Genomic DNA, 7,334 nt, shown 5'->3' with positions numbered 1-7,334 from the left:
AGTGAAATTTGAGGGGCAGGCGGTGGAAAATGGACAGGTGGGAGACTCCTTTTATAGTACTCCCTCCGTCCCGGGCTACTCGCCCCTTTCCTTTTCGGCACGGAGATTAAGGAATGAGTGTATAGGAAAGTCAAAAATGACGGCTGTAGGTGAAAATTTTTACTAAAAATTGAAAGAGTGCAAGTAACTTGGGACGCCTAAAAAGGAAATAAGTGCGAGTAGCTTGGGACGGAGGGAGTAGTATCTTATAATCTCATCTCCCAACTCACACCATTTTTTCAATTTTTGTTCTTTAGTATTAGTTCTAACTAATATTCCTCGTAAAAGTCAATTAATATTTACTCTATCCATCCCATTAAAGATGATCTAGTTTTCCTTTTTAATTTATCTCATTTAAGATGATTTATTATTAAAAATAAGAATCTATTTATATCTACTTTATTCCTTCTCTCTTACTTTGTTCTCTACACCAAACAAATAAAATAAAACTGCATAAAATCCCATGTTGCTCAAGGAAATGGTCATCTTCCTTGGGATGGAGGAAGTATTTTTCTTTTTTCATCATTTATGTTAATAAATAGTTCATTTTATTTATACTATTTTTTATAAGTAGACCACACATTCCATTAACACATACTCCCTCCGTCCGCCAATAGATATCTCACTTCTTTCTGGCACGGATTTTAAGAAATGTTAAAAAAAGTGAGTGAAAAAAAAGTTAGTGGAGTATGAGTCTCAGTTGTATTTATTAGTTTTAAAAGAAATGTGAATTGAATGAGTTAGTGAAATGTGAAACTCTATTACTATTTATAGTAAAACTGAATGCGAGGCTCTTATTCGTGGCCGAACTAAAATGTAAAATTGGGACTCAGTTGTATTTATTAGTTTTAAATTAAATGTGAATTGAATGAGTTAATGAAATGTGAGACCATGTTACTATTTATAGTAGAACTGAACTGGGACTCTTATTCGCGGCCGGACTAAAATGGAAAAATGTGACTCCTATTTACGGACAAATGGAGTATCACACATATTTTATTATAAAATCAGGATTTGTTTGGTTTTATGGGTTGGATATAACAAGATGATCAGATAGAATTTATGGGCGAAATGAAGATAATGTGAGATAGTATATTTAACGATGTTTGGTTTACAAGATACACTACAAAAAAATGCAAGTTAATGACGGAATTAGTGACGGTAGCAGAAATTTCAAGAATTAGTGACGGATAAATGACTGAAAAACGTCAGTCACTAATTGGTGACAGAACAGTCCGTCGCTAATCTGAATTTACCATGGAAGTCACTTTTGATTTCCGTCATTGTTACTTTAGTGACGGATATTTCCGTCCCTAATATTTTTTAGTGACAAGCTTTTTATTGACGGACCCATCGATAATTTATCTGTTACTATTTCCGTTAAGTGTGTAAATCTCGCTAATTAGTGACGGATAATTCTGTCACTAAATTGCGAGTTTTTTTGTAGTGATAGTTCTTAAAATTAAGGCTGACAAAATCACGAAGCAAAGGGAGAAGAGACAAGGATCCCCTATTGTCCCATCAACCACAGCAGAAGTTGTTGTGAATCCAAACGCAGACACTTCTGTCACTAAATTGCGATTTTTTTTGTAGTGATAGTTCTTAAAATTAAGACAGACAAAATCACAAAGCAAAGGGAGAAGAGAGAAGGATCCCCTACTGTCCCATCAACCGCAGCAGAAGTTGCTGTGAATCCAAACGCAGAGCCTTCTTTTAATTAGTTATAGTATTTTTGTTGTAGGAATCACATTGATTATTATTGTTTAAATTTTGTAGAAAGTATTATTCCAACAAAATTAATAAAGCTCAGTTAACAATTTCTATGCACCTTCTTATATTGTTTCTTTTTTGTTCATTTTCACAATTGTTTTTAGCGATGCTCGTACAACCGTTATCTTATCATATCATTAAGGATACTTTGTCTGCTATACCCAAAGAATTCTAGAGAAAGATGCTCCTCCTTCTCTCTACCAATCTCACCTCCGTTTGATAATCTGGCCCTCCCCACCCAAGGGATTCCTTCACCCGCCGTCTCCCAACACCTCTCGTCGTCAACCTCCACCCCGGTGCGTCATCCCTATCTCTCGCGGGACCAGCCATCCGTGTCCGCCTCTCAGCCGGCCATGCCGGATCCTACCTTGAGCCCCATCCCGGCCCCGCCGGATCCCGACACGGCAAGTACTATCCCGGACCAGCTCATGGTCTTCCACTCGAATGATGCCTCAAACCCGAAGCTTTCGGCCAAAGATCTGAAAATGAAGAGTAAGAAGAGCCGGGTTAGCGCGAGAAAGAGCACACCGGCTCCCCCCACCAAAGGTCATGGCCGGAAAAGGTTCGTGCCTTCACCACTCCAGGAGGACAAGCAACTTCGGAAGAAACTCACCTTCGGATCGGATGATAGCCCCGTCATTGAGGCCGCCGATATGAGCTCCGACCATGACAATCCAAGTTGTAAGTCACTCTCGTTCCCATCTTGTCCCAATGACGTCTTGGAAGCAAAAGGGCCGGAAAACCACCATTTGGCCCACACTCCTCCGGAAGGAGACCACATGGAGCCGGTGGCCCTTGCGATCTTGCCGGCAGGTGCACCGGACCCCCCCTCCGACCAAGGTCCCGCCGTGAATGAGACGACCGTTGGGGAAGGTGACGCCATGCTCACTTGCGTATCCCAAGAGGGTGGGGCTGAACCATGTGCTCCAAAAAGTACCTTGGAGAGTGGGTTAGTCAACTTACCCGAAATGTGCATAGAACCAAAATACCTTTCCGAAAACGCCTTTGTCCCTTACCAACAAGAGAAACCATGTGAAGATTCGTGCCACCCCCTCCCAATGCAGCAAATGAAGCCAAAAAGGAATGATATCTTGCAAGTACTCTCTTTGGAGGCGGCGGAAATCCTTGATTCCGCGGCGGCACAACCCCTCCTCTCTGGCCCGCCGCCGGAAACTGCCTTCCTGTCGATGGAAACCCCGCTCCTCCTTGAATTCCAAAAAGAGATCACTCCCCCCACCCCCTTATTTGTTGATGGCCCCACCCTCTCCGACTTCCCTCCACTTGAGCGAGGGAGAACTAGGAAAATCCGGGACAACTTTGAAAACGGCGCGTCGAGTGATGGGGTGAGGCCGTCTTGGCCGAAAGACAAGATGGAATCCAACTCCGTGCGGGCCACGATGGCTCTCGCGGCCCCGACCATGACCCCGACAAGCTCCGAACGGCCCAACGCCACCTTGGGGACCCCTTGGGACAAATTTACCCCAATGAATGTAGATGGTTTGGCCGTAGGACCTCAAGGGGATGGCTCAAGTGGAAACCACCCCCCCAACGAGATCATTAGGCCGATGAATCACACTCAAGGGCGAGAAAGCGGGGCGGCCGAGAAGGTACCCATCAAGCCGATTACCATGGCCGACATGGTTCGAGGGTCCCCAAACCCCGAAGGTCCGCAAGCCTTCCTCCCAGAGAACATCCAAAACATTGGGTTTGCCACCACATCTAACGGCATCCCGGCCATCTACTTCTCCGGGGTGGAGATTCAAAAGTTGGCTACAAACCTAGGTCACGCCATTGTCGGTAAGTTCTCCCACTCAATTCCGTCATCACATCAAATTCAAAAGGCCTTGGATAACATTAAATTCAGTCGGGGTTTCACTTGGAAATTTATTAATGCAAAACATGTTTTTGTGCAATTTGAGGATATGGCGGACTATGCACGGCTCCTTAGTGGCCCTAAAGGCACTCCGGTGTGGTTCATCGACCGACATCCGATGAGAGTCTTTAAATGGACACCCGATTTTGATGCGTATTGTGAATCCCCAATCGCGGCGATTTGGTGCAATTTAATTGGCCTCCTAATTCATCTATTTGATCAATCGTCCCTTTTTGCCATCGGAAAGCTCCTAGGGACACCTATTCAAGTGGATCGTGCCACGGCCAACAAGTCACGACTTTCGTTCGCCCGCATTTGTGTTGAGATCGACATCACCAAACCACCCCCTAAAGAGATCATCTTAGATATTTGTGGCCGAGAAATGGTTCAACAAGTGAAATGGGACAAGATTCCATCCTATTGCCGGGAATGCAAACACGTGGGCCACAAAAGCAACGTGTGCTATGCGGCGGGTAGAGGGGAACGACCCCCCAAACGTAACTACAACGTAGCCCCTCCGAAACAGCCACAACAAGGGGACCGTCAAGCCGGGAAAGTAAGTGAGGGTGCAAGGCATGATGGGAACTCGGAATGGATACAACAAGGGAAGAACAAGACAAAGGTACACCAACAACGGCTTAACCCGAAAGCAAATGCGCACAATGGCCCGAATTGGTCGGGGCCGGACATCATGGGGGAAATGCAAAATGAAGGGGGCATGGAGCTAGTCATCCACCCCATTGAGGAGGATCATAGCGCTCATCATTGCGCTAAACACACTAGAGATCCGATTGCTATTCCCTCCTCTTCCGGAGGCGGCCGAGGAGGCTCACCGAAGGGAGCGAATAAGGGAAGGTACCTTGCGCCCTCGGCATCGGGTACTCGAGAGAAATCGAAAGGCTCTTTCCTCCCTTTTAAACCTCATCCAACCATGACTCGGCCCCCGCAGCTCCACCTCTCTCGCAGCTCTTCGCTAATCAAACACTGATATTCCAGAATTAATATAAGAACATGGTTGTTCTTTGAGAATCTTCCTCCTTGGTTGTTTGTCGTGAATCTTCCTCCATTAGTTGAGCAAATGCAATACAAAATCGGAGACGCAAGATAATTCACGATGTAACTTAGAAGCAGAATGAAAAAAATCATCGATTATATAAGAAGATTCTGAAGATGTTTTCCTAATTATGTGGCTTGATTTAAGGGGAACTAATAACTGTATGGATAAATGTCTTCCAGGTACACCCTTCAACCAATTTTTAACATTAAAAAAATTAAATTTGGTTGATTTATTATATCCACAAGATTACAAAATTGGATGGCTGAAATTTGGTCTCTGGATCGATCTTTAATATTAGTTCAACATTGAATACAATCCTAGTAGAAAATAATAAATCTATCTCCAGCATCAACACAAGGTTCGGCCTCATCTCCATAATCAAGAACCACAATATATGTAATTGGTATTTTCGGTATGATAAAGCTAGTATATCGTCATTATAGTATTTTCCCAGTCTTAATTAAAACACGTTTTGCTTTAAATATTTCTATTTTTATGAGACGAAAGGAGTATGAATTAATTTTTATTCATACTCACTCAGCCCCACAAGAGCATGCACTTTTTTGGTTGGACATGAATTTTAACACAATTGAAATTAAGTGAGAGATAGAAAGAAGAAGTAATTAAAGTATTGTTAGTAGAGAATAAGTCCCACCTCATTAAAGAGAAAATAATTTTTAAAATAAAAAAAAGTGTATACGACAGACTAAAAAGAAAAAAATGCATACTCTTGTGCCACGGAGAAAGTATAATAATAGATAAATGAAATGAAAAATTAAGTATATAAGATAGATTTTTAATTATAATATATGTATGTTTTAAAATTATGAAAATATGTTTATGCGTATTAATTTTTAATTACAATATATTTTTTCAATGTATCTATATGTGATGTGTTATATTGCTAACTTACCCTTAAATTGTAGCCTATAACTAAATGATAAGCATTGAATCATTAAATCAGCATATAAGATCATTCAGCTACGAGTATCAATACAGTGTAAAAAAATACCTCCATCCCACAAGAATATGCACTCTTTCCTTTTTAGTCCGTCCCACAAGAATATGCAATTTCCAATTTTAGAAACTCTTTTCACTCTAATGAGGTGGGTCCCATTCTCCACTAATAATACTTTAATTACTTTTTCTCTCTACCTCTCTCTTACTTTCCCAATTTTACATTAAAACCCGTGACGAACCCAAAATGCATATTTTTTTAGGACGGAGGGAGTATCATTTAAGGGTATCAATATCAGGTGACAAAAAATTAATTATACCAAACTTTTAAAAAATATCTCAAAACTTTAAACGATTATAACTATCTCAATTTAATTTATTTTTTTACACAAAATATACTCCCTCCGTCCCCAAAGAATATACACTTTGGGGTCGGCACAGATTTTAAAGTAAAATTGGTAAAGTAAGAGAGAGGTAGAGACAAAAAGTAAGTAAAGTATTGTTAGTGGAGAATGAGTCTCACCTCATTAGAGATAAAAGACTTTCTAAAATTAGAAAATTCATATTCTTGTGGGACGAACTAAAAAGGAAAGAATGCATATTTTTTAGGGATGGAGGAAGTATCAAATTAAAGATAAATTTTATAAGTCTTCTAACGAGATATTATTTGCATATGTTCTAATGTCAAAATTTGAAAAAAAATTTCTTGAATTTTCGTATTTTTCAAAAAGCAGTTGAATGTCAACACAACTATCATAATATGTCAATATAATGCATATACAATGTCAATGTTAAATTGTGTTAACATATTCAAGTAATTGTATTGATATATTTACTACACTAAATTGATAATTTGATTAAAATCCTAATTTTGGTAGTTTTCTTATCTTTTTAAATTTAAATAATAATAAAAATGAAATTACACATGACAATTTATAAACACTAGGTCTCTAAAAATCTTATGGTCTTAAATTAGTTATAGTAGTTAACAATTAAAGTTTGATTTAGCAATTGATCACATCTCGTATCTATATTTGTCATAAGCTACTTTCATACTCCATATGTTCTATAGTAGTAGAGTCATTTTTTCTATTTTGGTATATTTCATAGTAGTGAAGTCATTTCTTTTTTAGTAAAAGTCCATACTTTTCTTCTCACTTACTTCTCTTTCTCTCTTATTTTATTCTCTCTACTTTTTCATCTCTCCTACTTTATTACTCCCTATGTTCCTTTATAGTTGAGTCATTTTTTCATTTCGGGAAGTTCCCTTATAGTTGAGTCATTTCTATATATAGTACTCCCTCCGTCCCCGATTAGGAGTCGTTGTTTGACTCGGCACGAGTTTTAAGGAAGTGTTTGAATGGTTGGTGTAGTAAATGGAGGTAGGTAGTGGAATGTGGGACCTCTTTGACTTTTGGTATAATAAATGTAATTGAATCAATTCAATGTTTAATTTAAATTTCATGTTCAATTTACATTCAATGTTTACTGCCAAAAACAATGCAATTAAATTTAATTGTATAGTCATTAACTAAATTCAATGTTCATTGCCCAAAAATTGAATGAAAAAAAGGTGCAAGTTGCACTATAATTGCAAAATTAAAGCTGTGCAATGGAAATAGAGAGGGCACGTTGCAT

This window comes from Salvia splendens, chromosome 11 (assembly GCF_004379255.2).
Source record: "Salvia splendens isolate huo1 chromosome 11, SspV2, whole genome shotgun sequence".
In the NCBI taxonomy this organism is placed as follows: Eukaryota; Viridiplantae; Streptophyta; class Magnoliopsida; order Lamiales; family Lamiaceae; genus Salvia; species Salvia splendens.
This window is presented reverse-complemented; position numbering follows the sequence as displayed.